The following is a 14900-nucleotide window of genomic DNA, read 5'->3' as shown; positions in this document are numbered from 1 at the left end:
GTCTTGATTATGATGTCCTTGGGCTTGTTAGTGAAAATGTGGGGATGGGAATATCCAGGATGCATGTGAAGATGGGGATGAGCCATGTCTTTGTGATAAAGAGTGCATCTTTGTTGGGTGTTGCGATGGGTCAGCATTACTTTCTGCATGTAGTACTATGGATTGATCAATGAAGTGCATGTGGTGGCAGGTTTATTTTGGAGTTGGCGTGTGGGCAAGGATGAGTGGGATGGGGATTACATTCTCTGCGTTGAAGTTGCATGGCAGTAAGGTGCAAACTGGTTGTTTGCATTTGTGGATGAAGGTGTGAATCTGAAGGGGTAAGTGAGGACTGATGAGGACCTACCACACTCAGAATGGACCAAACCTTCACTAAATTCAGACAAAACCTGATTATATGGCTCCTAGAGAATGCTGACAAATAAACTTGTAGAACTCGATTAAAGGTGTAAAAAACTGTACATTTCTTCTTCATATTGACTGTCTATATTGAAGAACCTGACCACACGTGTAAATAACTGTACATCTCTGTATATTGATTGCCTATACTACTGTACATTTCCTCTGTATATCGATAGCCTATACGGTATACTTTTCCAACCACCACCAACTGCTTGCACCTACTTGCACCTATAAACCAATTATTGCTAGATTAGATGTTTGCTATTACCTGTATTCACACTAATAATAACGCGCGCGAGGGCTGCTCGTAATACGGACTGAACTCTGCTCAGAGGTATCGGGCCGTCTCACCGTTCATGATTAAGCCACCAGATCACACGGAGCGGGGAGAGGACGTCAAGATATGCAGAAAGTGCTGCTTTATGAGACTAACAACAGGCACACACCCAGATGTCATGTACAATCCCTGATGAATGTGGCCCACTTATTTGCACCACAGAAACCGGTCGGCTAAGAGAACGACTCTAACCTAGTGCAGAACACGTACCGCACAGTTTTTGTTCGTTCCATTTGAGGTTACCCTGTTAAAAGTATCCAGGGACCCCTTCTCTATCCGAAGTGACCTACCTCAAGAGAGACCTTCGCTGAAGAAAATTCTTCACAATTTTAACTAATTTGTATCTGCACCTGCCTACCCAGAGAAAACCTAATAAAATTAATGTTTATCTTCATTTGGGGGGCAGCTAACACATGCCAAAGCCAAGGTGGTAGAGCATGTGTCTTTTAGCACACCATAAGTGCAAAAAGAGACTATTCGGAAAGCGCAATTAGGCATATTGGCCTTTCTTTGAAAAACTCTCTACAAATCGATATAACTGTGTTATTATTAGTGTGAAAACGAGATTGGGCAATACACAGTTGCATTACCCTAAAAATAGCCCTCCTTTTGATTTGGTTTAGTGCTATTACCTGTAACCAATGTAACTTGCGTACTAAGCTGTATGACTTCTTAATGCCTGCGCCCTGATACCTTTGGGTCTGGCGCGCATAATAAATACTAAACAAACAAACAAACAAACAAACATGCAATTGACTTTCCTTGCAGGACCTAGTATGTCTTTTGTTTTGATGCCAGGCTGGAGACACAGTGAGATCTACGTGTTAGAAATGGAAGTAAGGTAGTCAGGTAGTCAAACAAAGCACCAAAGTATTGACAGTGATTAGTAGGTGGTTTAGGCAGAGGTCACGTGACCTAGATCCACTAGCACCAGCTGACAAATTGCAAAAGAAGGATGGGAGGCAGCTTAAAGAGTGAGAAAAGTGGTTGGGCAGAGGTCACGCAGGCTAGATTGATTTGCACTAGCTGACCAACTGCAGTGAGGGGAACTATGATCCTACTCTTAGGACCTTCCTCATGCTCCCATCCTGTCTTGCTCAATTCAGCTAGGTTGGGTATTACACCACCTGCTTAACCTCTGCTGGTTTACTCTTACCTTGGGCATTGCCCGGTCTTTGAAGCTGACACTTTATTGGCAATTTCATCATGTTAAATGTGTTGTCAGTGTGTTTTCAGCCAGGTGGTCTTGGTACATTTGATAACTGTGGTAGTTACGGGAGGGTTGGATGAGTAGGGATGGCCTGATATCCCCAACCGTTCTGTTGTGGTGGGCGCTCCTCTTCGTACAGTGAGGGACAATGCCTCTGTACAGGTACAGATAAGTAATGTGATAATGTACATTGAAGTTCTCATGCAGAGAGTCATTGCCACACTGCAGTCACAGTTGTGTATTGGGCTGCAGACTGTTTCCCCGGTCCTTGTGATCAAGCAGACATACACACATTGCTGGCAGATTGTCTGGTGTATGAATCTAATGTTGGGGTGGATGTGAGAAGAGTTCCACACATAATAGGGCTGCAAGCCTGCTCACTGCCAAAGAAAAATGATGTTATTGTATGTTATAGGACGTTTCTCAAGTGAGAGCATGTGACCCTGAGGCCACTCCATGTACCGTCATTTTCTGATACCATCAGAGTCAGTGTAATCGGATTCCTGGAGAGTTAAGAGTAGACTTCTAAAAGCGCTGATGATCCCGCTCCTAACTCATCTAGAGGTGGATGCTGTTTTATAGAGACATCTCCTTGTTAGAATTGACGTGCATCAATGGTAAAGCAAACATGTTAAGTGTTATTAAGTGACTAGGCTGGCCTACCTGTGCCTCAAGGGTAAAGCAAACATGATCAGTGTTATGCTGTGGCTAGAGTGGCCTCTGTTTAAGGTAGGCCAGTCCAGCCACGTATTTGAAGTCATCATGTTTGCTTTATCCATAATGCTAAGTAAAAAGTCAAACCACATTAACAACGTATATGCAGATTGGCACTACTAGACAGGCCTACATTAGTGGTGCCAGTCGCCATATACTTTCTTACTGTGGCATGGCATTTTGTACTTGGTATCAAGGGCAAAGCAAACATGATAAGTGTTAGTATGTGGCTAGCCTGGCCTACACTAGTAGAGTCAGTGTGCCTTTATATTCTTGCTGTGGAGTGGCATGTTTTACTTTCTTCTTAGCATCATGGGTAAAGCTAACATGGTGAGTGTTTTACATGGCTAGACCGGCTTACATTGGTTGCTCCAGTCTTCCCATATATTCTTTGTGTGTCATGGGATTGTTTGTATTTGGCATCAAGGGTAAAAGCAAACATACTTTTCATTATGTGGCACACTGGCATATGTTGGTATAACCAGCCCAGTACTTCCTTTCTGTGGTGTAGAATTTTTAGGGGTTCCTTATATGATAATACTGGCATATATTGGTGCAGTCTGTATGGACATTTATGGGCACAACCAGCATGAAAATGTTGTATACAGTGGCATATTATGTGGTGAAAGGCATCATGAAAATGCATTGGAAAATCATCCTGTGAGCTGTTGATGACTTGCATCGATTTTGTTTTTTCATGTGCTCAGTCGCTCACACATATTTGGTACATAAATCCAGCCCAGCTGCCAATGCATCAATGAATCGTTATAATCAATGGATCAATATCATGAGTTGCACAGACTCATGAGTGTCTCAGTAGCATCACTGGCTCAGTGTCATCAATGGCTCAGTATCCCAAATGGTTCCATTTCATCACTGTTACGGAATCATCAGCAGTTCAGGAGCATTGGTGCCTCACTTTTATCAGGGAATCAGGATCAGTAGCTGCTCATTGTTAATAATGGTTCACTTTTATCAGTAGTTGGTACCAAATGTTGCTCATCCTCCTGAGGGGCTGGGTGGCATCAGTACATCGGTATAATTAATAACTTTGTATCGTCAGCAGTTTGGGCTTCACTCTTGCCTGTAACGTGAGCCCCGAGCCATTAGCACCAGATCCGGCTCGGATGTTATAGCATAATTAGCGGCTCATTATTATCAGTGCTTTGGCAGAATCAGAGACTCATTTTGAGTCTGTCTGACACATGTCGTATAATAAACAACACCAATTTTAAAAACTCCCAATTAGGGTTTTGGATTGCATAGGCTATTTACCGCACCGGGTAAAAAGAACACACTGCATCAGCTTAATGTGGATTGCTTTCCATGTTTTGTACTTTCTGTGTTCCCTGTGCTGTAATTATCGAATACAATTGCCAACTCATAATGATGTGGTATTTTAAAAGCAAGTGGTATTTGAAATGCCAAATGTTGTTACCATTACTGCCATCCTCTTAATATAGCCCTCATTATTACTTATGTGTCAGTATCATCAAAAGTCCAGTGTTTTCAGTGGTTCAATGTCACTAGTGACTCTTGCCCCCAATGGCTCAGCATTCTGAAAGTCCCACCCTTGGCAGTAAGCGTCTGCAATCTATCACTCGCTGGAGGTTTTGGACTACACCTCCCATGATCCCTCACCTTTGACTATGCTCTCCAGGCCTGATGTGAGATGTAGTCCAAAGCATCTAGAAAGCCAAAGGTTGCAGACGCCTGGCATGAAGTGGCCGTGCTTACAAAGATGCATTTCACTAACCTCCTGGCAACGAGCAGCAGGTAGTGCCAGAAGAAAGGACCGGCAAGGCAGCACATCTAGTGAGAGCAGACTGGACATGCAATCTGATAAAAGAAATACTGATCTAAAATAGAACCACGACCATTCCCAGTATCACTACAGGCACACTGCAGATACTGACTGTTCCTGTAAATCACCACCGAGCAAATAACCCGAACTCTCAGATTCTCGTCTTGACTCCTCAGAACTGATGGGCTTGAAAATAAAAAGTCAGAGAGCAACCAGGCAAATGGGGCCTAGAGGGAGAAGAGGGCAAATGGGGGGTGAAAGAGAGTAGATGCCTATCGGCAGAAGGACCTGGCAAATAGGGCTTAGAGAGAGAAGAGGGCAAATGGGGGAGAAATAGAGAAGAGGCCTTTCGGCAGAAGGACCTGGCAAATGGGGCCTAGAGGGAGAAGAGGGCAAATGGGGGAGAAAGGGAGAAGAGGCCTATCGGCAGAAGGACCTGGCAAATGGGGCCTAGAGGGAGAAGAGAGCAAATGGGGGAGAAAGGGAGAAGTAGCCTATCGGCAGAAGGACCTGAAAAATGGGGCCTAGAGGGAGAAGAGGGCAAATGTGGGCGAAAGGGAGAAGAGGCCTATCGGCAGAAGGACCTGGCAAATGGGGCCTAGAGGGAGAAGAGGGCAAATGGGGGAGAAAGGGAGAAGAGGCCTATCGGCAGAAGGACCTGGCAAATGGGGCCTAGAGGGAGAAGAGGGCAAATGGGGGAGAAAGGGAGAAGAGGCCTATCGGCAGAAGGATTTGGCAAATGGAGCCTAGAGGGAGAAGAGGGCAAATGGGGGACAAAGGGGAAAGAGGCCTATCGGCAGAAGGACCTGGCAAATGGGGCCTAGAGGGAGAAGAGGGCAAATGGGGGAGAAGGGGAGTAGATGCCTATCGGCAGAAGGACCTGGCAAATGGGGCCTAGAGGGAGAAGAAGGCAAATGGGGGAGAAGGGGAGTATATGCCTATCGGCAGAAGGACCTGGCAAATGGGGCCTAGAGGGAGAAGAGGGCAAATGGGGGAGAAAGGGAGAAAAGGCCTATCGGCAGAAGGACCTGACAAATGGGGCCTAGAGGGAGAAGAGGGCAAATGGGGGAGAAAGGGAGAAGTGGCCTATCGGCAGAAGGACCTGGCAAATGGGGCCTAGAGGGAGAAGAGGGCAAATGGGGGAGAAAGGGAGAAGAGGCCTATCGGCAGAAGGACCTGGCAAATGGGGCCTAGAGGGAGAAGAGGGCAAATGGGGGTGAAAGGGAGAAGAGGCCTATCGGCAGAAGGACCTGCCAAATGGAGCCTAGAGGGAGAAGAGGGCAAATGGGGGAAAAAGGGAGAAGAGGCCTATCGGCAGAAGAACTTGGCAAATGGGGCCTAGAGGGAGTCAAGGGCAAATGGGGGATTAAGGGGGAGTAGATGCCTATCGGCGGAAGGAACTGGCAAATGGGGCCTAGAGGGAGAAGAGGGCAAATGGGGGAGAAGGGGAGTAGATGCCTATCGGCAGAAGGGCCTGGCAAATGGGGCCTAGAGGGAGAAGAGGGCAAATGGGGAGAAAGGGAAAAGTAGCCTATTGGCAGAAGGACCTGGCAAATGGGGCCTAGAGGGAGAAGAGAGCAAATGGGGGAGAAAGGGAGAAGAGGCCTATCGGCAGAAGGACCTGGCAAATGGGGCATAGAGGGAGAAGAGGGAAAATGGGGGAGAAAGGGAGAAGAGGTCTATCGGCAGAAGGACCTGGCAAATGGGGCCTAGAGGGAGAAGAGGGCAAATGGGGGAGAAAGGGAGAAGAGGCCTTTCGGCAGAAGGACCAGGCAAATGGGGCCTAGAGGGAGAAGAGGGCAAATGGGGGATTAAGGAGGAAGAGGCCTATCGGCAGAAGGACCTGGCTAATGGGGCCTAGAGGGAGAAGAGGGCAAATTGGGGAGAAGGGGAGTAGATGCCTATCGGCAGAAGGACCTGGCAAATGGGGCCTAGAGGGAGAAGAGGGCAAATGGGGGAGAAAGGGAAAAGTAGCCTATTGGCAGAAGGACCTGGCAAATGGGGCCTAGAGGGAGAAGAGAGCAAATGGGGGAGAAAGGGAGAAGAGGCCTATCGGCAGAAGGACCTGACAAATGGGGCATAGAGGGAGAAGAGGGAAAATGGGGGAGAAAGGGAGAAGAGGTCTATCGGCAGAAGGACCTGGCAAATGGGGCCTACAGGGAGAAGAGGGCAAATGGGGGAGAAAGGGAGAAGAGGCCTTTCGGCAGAAGGACCTGGCAAATGGGGCCTAGAGGGAGAAAAGGGCAAATGGGGGATTAAAGGGGAAGAGGCCTATCGGCAGAAGGACCTGGCAAATGGGGCCTAGAGGGAGAAGAGGGCAAATGGGGGAGAAAGGGAGAAGAGGCCTATCGGCAGAAGGACCTGGCAAATGGGGTCTAGAGGGAGAAGAGAGCAAATGGGGTAGAAAGGGAGAAGTAGCCTATTGGCACTCGTTCCCAAAGAAGACAAAGGACAGATTGAAACGCACGTAGGATGAGGCGGCGGCAGAGGAGAAAGCATGGATGGAGAGCAAAAGCATTTGAAAGGCAGGCTGAGCCGAGGTGGATAAGGAGCAAGAGAAGGACGACCAAGTATTGCATAGTGCATAGTGCATAGTGCAAGCAAGCATACAGAGAAGCAGGCGTGCACATGCGCAGAATGGAGAGCCGGAAATGTGCTTAGAGGAGACAGGGGGAGTCGAAAGTGCTACACTTTGGGGGTGGGGCTTAGTGTAGAAATTAAGGATTAATGCCAATAACAACTAATGAGGACGTAATGGCACAACATGAACATTTGGAAATAGAAGAAAAGTGAGGGACGCTCGCAGGTATTGCCGAGTGTATAGACGGCCGGGCAAGGAGCTCTTTGGGAACAGCAGAGTGATTGTGATGCTATTATATTTTTTTGGAGCAGGAATTCTGGTGGGTCTTCCCTGGCAAAGGAACAGTAATGTCCAAACTAACACGTGGCACAGTATTTAACCTGCGTGCTATTTCTCAGGCTCCCTCACTGCCATTGCTTGACAGCACACCCTCTCATGTGTGTGAAATGACCCGAGTGGGTCATGCGGGTCCCTCTATTTGGTGCAACCCTATCCTTTTTTCATCACTTATCTGGCACTGCATCTTTCGACGAGGAGGACAGAACATAATCGGGTTCGAGCTTTGCCCTTACTTACTTGCAAGGAACGGACCCTATATTCTGCGTGAGAAGAAGAACACGTGTGTTTGTTTTGTTCGGTGGGTGGCGGATATGCCAGCTGCTTTGCAGACAAGAAAGGCCGGCAGGAAGACTCCCAGACACGGTTGGGGACGGCGTGCAGCTCAGTTGGGCTTTTGGCTCTCAGTGGCAGCAGTCTGATTCCATGAGAGCCGTGCAGAGAGATGGGACAATCTGCGACCGTCCCTCCAGCTGCTCAGCCATTAAGAGCGATCGCAAGATTCGTCTAATGAGCTGGGAAAGCTGACCATGGCATCTGTTTCCGAACGCTGACTGTTTGCTTGTAATCTATAAGCATATCTCAGTCGCCAGATTTCCGCTCTGATAGTGAACTGCTCTGACAGAACGTGCAAGCCTTCAGGATTCAGAGTATCCTCAAAGCAGCCGTCTGTGGTATCATGCTGTAGAGCAGGGGCCTGCAACCTGCAGCTCTCCAGATGTTTTGGACTACAACTCCCAAGACCCATTATTATACCATTTACGATACTGGCTAGGCCTCATCATGAATTATGTTGGCTAGTGCTGAAGGTTACAGACCACAGGATGCTATGTTATGTTAAACACTTTTATAAAGCACAGCCTACACAGGAAAGGGCATCGTGGCGCTAAACAAACTAGAGAAGAAAGAGAGCCTAGAATTAAAAGCGCTTCCAAGCACGATGAAGGGAAAGATGGTCCTGAGTAGCAAAGAGAGAAAGAGGAAGAGAGTTCCAAAGCTGGGTAGCCACAACAGAAAAAGCGGCCAGACTGGAAAAGTGATATTACCAGGGAAACTTGCAGAGGATATATTCTTTGAGGAGCTGTGTTACATTTCTTAATTTTGGGTCAGGATATAGGAGTCCATCAAAGTACTGGCTAAAGGACCACATGCACCACTTTTGGTTCAGCAATGTGAGAGGGCACTCAGTCACCGCTTCTGGTTCAGCAATGTGAGAGGGCACTCAGGCACCGGTTCTGGTTCAGCAATGTGAGAGGGCACTCAGGCAATGTTTCTGGATCAGCAATGTGAGCGGGAACTCAGGCACTGCTTCTGGTTCAGCAATGTGAGAGGGCACTCAGTCACCGTTTCTGGTTCAGCAAAGTGAGAGGGCACTCAGGCACCGCTTCTGGTTCAGCAATGTGAGAGGGCACTCAGACACCGCTTCTTGTTCAGACATTCTTTATCAGATATGGGTCATGCCTTGTGTCGCCTTCAGGAAGTTCTGGATAACTCTGAATTAGCTCACCATCTTCTTCAGGTCTCTGCCACCTGTCCACTAAACTGGACCCCTCGATCCTTCCATCTGAAAGGGCTGTAGGGCTTCTTTGGGTCGTCAAGTCTCAGAAAAGACACTACCACCATATAGTTTTCCTTCATAGTAAAATCAGGCTTACTTCCTGGGACACGCCGGCAAGTGTTCAAGGAGGACGGCTCAGATGTCTAGTCCTCTCATCTGAGCAGAAACGTGTATGCTTTGTGAGCTGCTTCAGGGCAGAGGTCTGACACGTCTTGATCTAATGCTTCTCGAGTTGGAGTATTATCGAGCTGATCTGCAGAGGATAGTACTGAGCCCAATAAGGTTTCTAATTTAATGCATTGGTAGGTACAGAATTAGGACGCTATTGCTTGCAGTACGTGTTACATAGTATTGTCAACACCCACCAAAGTTCGTTGCCTCAGTCACTAAATTACAGGGCACACAGAAGGCTGAAACCCGCACTATTAGAAAGCTGAACAAATCAAAAGCATATTTAATACTTGAAGATAGACACTTTTTGACATTCAAGTAGCTTGGTAAGAATTTCAAACAGAAGGAGTCACTTTTCACGAAGGTGAACACGCAGTTCAGAGGATGTATTTTAGAATGCCATGTGTATTCAAATAGTTCTTATAATTACATGTGTACAAATGTCTCTCACACAACATATTTTAATACATTGCGGTCGCACACCGGGCCAGCGAGGATAGTCTTACCTCCGAAGGCTTCTACTGCATCTCAGGCTCTCCTCTAGAGTTCCAAAACCACAGGGACATCTATTCCAGTTACATCTCTGGAAGTACCTGTGGTCTTAAATACACAAGGATTCTCTCAGTCAGTAGTCCGGTTGACACCTTTTTATCTGGTATTTCCCAAGAAACACTAGTTTGATTACAGAGCTCTTTTCTGCTCCTTCAAGCTGACCTCTCCAGAAGTTTGTTCTACCTCAGAGTGTCTGCTAAGTGTGTTTGCCACAGCTCTCCAGGTTATTGACTCTTCAGAGGTTCTTCCAAATACAGACCTCTACTGATCCCCTTACCACGCAAAAGGACCTTTTGGAATCCCTTCACTTGTTTAAGAGAGTTTATCACTAAATATTGAGACCCCCCTCACACTTCCCTGATGCACTGTTTTTATCTTCACTAATCTGCAATGACCCGAATCTATTTTAGGACTCTTAGCAGGCTTCACTTCTTTTGCCGGCACCGTTTCCATTAATGGCCCTTCATCCTTTGCTGCCTTACACTGACTAACGGGGAGGAGGGCGAGTCCACGCACTACTCTTTAGTGTATCTCGATGACGTTGCACCACTAGGTTACCATGGGCCAGTTCCCGGTGCAGGCTCACCCTGAATATAAGCTCATTTTGGGATTCCTCCATGCTCCCACTATGCATGAGTTTCATCAAGAGTCTTTGCTGGCATTTGGGTTATATCGCTTCTCCTGATGAGATGCAAACATCTACCATTTTCTGTGGTACATAGGCCTCCACCACTGGTTTGAGAGAGGCTTATTACTGCTACAGTGCTTTTCTGCTACGAGATATTTGTTCACTAAAATTGATCATCTTGTGTAATGCAATCGGTAAATTAAATCAATCACGTGCCTGTGCTGGGCGTACTAAGTGGAAAGTCTAATAAGCCAAGGTCCTGCCTATCAGGGGACTGGGATCTCAATTCAATGTGTATATAAACTGGTCATGACCGCACAATGCATTTTCTGTAGTTGTAATGTCACTGTGATTGTCTTTTATGCTGTGGTAAAATGAGATGACATGAGATCAAAAGAAACACAGACAATGGGTGATTTGGAATGGGAAATTAGATTTTATGACCGGGATTATTATTTTTTAGTTTTAAGAAATTAAGAAATCCCTATAACAGATTACTAAAATTACTTAATTATCTTTGTATTTTTGTTTTTGGGTTTTGTATAGTGAAAACCATGCTTAAAATCATCAGAGAGCTGGACATATCATTGAGGGTAACTTATGAGGTAAGTAGGGGGGAGGCAGTATTTGGCATGGGATGTTCTTGCCATGGAGGGAAATGTGATGCGTGAACGCATGGAGCCTGTATAGATATATAAGAGTAATGTCTAATGTTCTTTCCAGAAATGCAAGAGAATTTGGTGTGTTATTGTTGGAATTGTCTAAACAGTACATCTCGGCCCAGAGAGGCTGTGCCTTCATGGCCTTCAAGAATTAGGTAGGCAGACAGGCTGGTTGGGATATCTACTGTTAATGCTGAGTCAGGACACTGATTTGTACTGTAGAATATTGCCATGAAGGCTATTTGATGACTATAACCATAATTGTTAAATAAACCATGTGGGATGTCTTAACCCACTTTTGCTCTGCCATGCAGCTTCAGTGTGTTCTGATGGTGCCAGAAACATCAAAATGGCTGCAAAACCTTGTGCGCTGCAAAACCTCTGAAAATCGCAATCTGCAAAGCACAATAAGATGGATGGCCAATCTGCCATGCATGTTGTCAGTGGTGGAACAGAGATCTCACTCCTGAAACAGGTCACTGGGCTCCAGTCACTGGGCTGAAGATGGAGTACAGAAGGAAAGGCAGTGCTTTGCTAAAGGAAACCCCAAAATCTTGCTTTAAATCCTTTATTCTTTGCTACTGAAACTGCAGAATGCTGGTACAAAACACCCTCAAACATCCAAAATTATTGCTGGGTGCTACAATTCACTTAGTATAAGAAATCATTGTGAACATACAATGTCAGGAAGAGCTGAAAGCATCAAGGGATTTCCACAGCAAAAGTAGCATGTCTGTGGATCTGTCAAAATCTGGGTGCAGTACCCTGGGCCGCCTGAATGACAGCTGTCAGGGGCCTGCAGGATTAAACTTTAAACATGTATAAACTGAAAACAAATGTTTGCAATCTAAGAGGCCTGTTATTGAGAGTAACCCATCTTGTAATTGTTTTGATTCCATGGTTTAAAATCTTGAATAAGTATTTAGCTGTGATGTGATCACACAAGTTTGTTGTATGTTAAGGGAAAATTCAACAGAATTAACAGTTAAAATAAGCTGGCTAAAAGCTCCCAAACCGGAATAACAGCTTTCCTCACAGAGGCAAGGCCTCTCCCTCTAGCTCCCTCCACCAGGAAATCACACCAAAGTGATAATTATAGGGTGGTGGAAGAACCTGGTCTGCAGTGGAGAAGGAAACAATGAACAGCTGAAAAGCAGCAAAGGCTAGGTGTGAGGATCGTCGTAAATGGACTCTGCCAAGAGCCAACAGGGAGGAGATGCTTCTGGACTGAAGGGAGAGAAAAAGAGGCGGACCCAAACAGCCATCTGTGGCTGAACAATCACAAAGAACGTTTTGTTTAAATACATATAACTTGCCACTTAAAATTGTCAAAAGCACAAAAATAACACAATTGTAAATCTAAATTTTGGCTGCACATTTCAAGAGGCGGCAAAATCGTGTGGCATAATTTGGAAGGAAATGGCAGAAAATGTGATTTTACCCCAACTGTATTTATGCTAGAAGTATGAAACTTTATACACTTATGCCCAGGTTATACGCGCACACTTGTAGAAATTTGCTGATAAATTGAACATTGTGTTCCTGATGTAAAGGACAAAATTCTGTGAAAAGCAGACACAAGATCCCACAGCTATGGGGTTTGGAGGAGTAGCTGCTGTACAAAATATGTAATCTGTATATATGGTTGTTATAGAGCTTGCACATGTGTAAATATGTATTGTGTCAAAAGTAGATTTTGTGTTCAAGAGGCTAGGGGTGGACTCTAAGCCTCATAAACCCACACCATAAAGGTGACACACTATTTTTCTCCTCCTATCAAGGCAGAGAGGAGATTCTGACCAATCTCTGTAAAATGGGCAAGCTTAGGCTAAACCAGCACACACACACCGCCTTCACCATAGCATAAATAGAGACAGCAGAGGGCAGCTAAACACAGACAGATTCACCCACTATCCGAATGCTGGCGGAGCACCCTCCTGCAGAACTTTCCATCTTCCTTGCTCCAGTCTCCAGAAACCCTTGCATAGCTGAACCACTTTCAGCTATGCCTCAATTTCTATATCCAGAACCAACCCCACAAACCTAAGGGAGCATCAAAATACAGCCGGGCTGAGCGGATGCTGGCGGAGCACCCTCCTGCCGAACTATCCATCTTCCTTGCTCCAGACTCCAGAACCCATTGCATAGCTGAACCACTTTCAGCTAGGCCTCAATTTCCAGATCCAGAACCAACCCCACAAACCTAAGGGGAGCATCAAAATACAGCCGGGCTGCACTGTACTGCTTGCCTGCTGAAATAATTTTCATCAAAACCAAAAAGGGCAGATCCGATCCAGTCCTGTGCCATGCTGTGACCAGAGTGCATTGCAGATCCAGTCCTGTGCAGTGCTGTGACCAGAGCGCCTTGCAGATCCAATCCGATGTGCCCAGCTGTCTGTCCCAGAACCAGATTTCCTTCCCTGACCAGAATCTTGATGGACCAGAATCCTGACGGTTGCATTTAAAAACATATCTAGTGAGTATCTTTAGATAGTACTGTGTAGTCAATCCCTATATTAAACCCATCCTGTCTTGTCTTCAGAACCTGCATTGTTAGGAGTATTTTTGACTTGTCTGAACTCTCCATCCAATCCCTCCTATCTTCCTCCTGTGCTAGTATTGCTAAAACTATCTTTGCGCTCATATTTTCTCATCTGAAGAAGGCGAGTCCCGGGCAGGCAGTCATTCTGATCAAGTGGCTGTGTTTATGTGGGGATTTGTTTTGTTCATAGTCATCCTCTAGTTTTAGAAATCCCATTTCTCATTTTAAAAGCGTATTCTTCCATTCTTGCACCTATATCAAAAAAACGACCTCCACTAAAACGTCCATAACTTCCTCAGTTGCATCACAAATCCTTACGGTTGTCATGTTATCACGATTATCACGCAGTGAAAAATTTGCCGCAAATTTCAGTTTTGGGAAATTCTGACACGTGTAAAACAGCTTTTGATTGCTCTTGACTTGAATTTTAGGATTTCAAATTGTTTCTTTGTATTGAATCATTGCTTCTGTTTGTGTGCAACCACAGCAATTTTGACCATATTAGTGTTTTTGCCCAATCCATTCTCAAGATAACTTTAAAAGCCATTCAGACAGCTTGACAGTCAATTCTGTTTTCTCTTGTGTTTGCTGGGGGAAAGTGGGATTGTTATTTTGTTTGAATTCTGCCATTCCTGAATACCTGCTCTCTCCTCATATCTCTTTACATTGCCTACTGGGGGTTGAGGGCTGTGGAGGGGGAATCTTTAACCACAGTACTATCTGATTTGAACACATACACAAAAGTATAATTTCTGTGCTGAATTGTTTTTCTCATTATTACTCCGTGTATATTAAAGAGATTATTTAGTGTTACATCACCCCATTGGTGATCATTGTGTACCCATTAAAACATAGTGTGATTAAATTTTGAATACCTAAATAAATATTTTAACTTTGCAAACCAGCCTGATTCCTGGTCCAGGAGAGAGGCATGATATGATTGGTATATCGTTCAGAATAAAGAACTTTTAGACAAAAATAAATAAGGATTTCAATTGTGCATTACATGCTAGGCGTTGACTTGGATGTGTGCCGGATTGAAATCACTTACAGCTTGGGGGCTCGTTGCAGGATCCTGAATTAGACATACTACTTGGGACAGTCTAACACAGCGTGCTAACTGACGGGGTACATACACCTTTTTGGGCTACCATACTGTGCTACACTGTAAAAACACCCTTCAATAGAAATACTCAAAGGAGTTTGGCCTTTTTGCAAAGGTAAAAATAACCCTGAGATAAGTCAGAAGGAAATTTATATTTCCGGAATGGCGACCCCAGTAGAAATTAATATGGCAAAAGAACACCCACTGCACAAATTGTTTGTCAGGGGTGAATGGGTTGAGCAGGATGAGAATGTTTGGCTGCTGGAAGTATAACAACAAGCACTGCCATAGAATTAGA

General features: G+C 45.4%; 1 protein-coding gene across 1 annotated transcript in view; it reads right to left on the bottom strand.

The window, feature by feature from the left end:
* The window catches only part of OXTR (oxytocin receptor), a 191924-nt gene that overhangs the window by 112657 nt on the left and 64367 nt on the right, over positions 1 to 14900 (bottom strand). The window lies entirely within an intron of this gene.

The sequence above is a fragment of the Ambystoma mexicanum genome, chromosome 2p (assembly GCF_040938575.1).
Source record: "Ambystoma mexicanum isolate Mex_15411 chromosome 2p, UKY_AmexF1_1, whole genome shotgun sequence".
Taxonomy (NCBI): domain Eukaryota; kingdom Metazoa; phylum Chordata; class Amphibia; order Caudata; family Ambystomatidae; genus Ambystoma; species Ambystoma mexicanum.
Note: the sequence above shows the minus strand (reverse complement) of the source record. Positions and strands in the feature narration are given on the sequence as shown.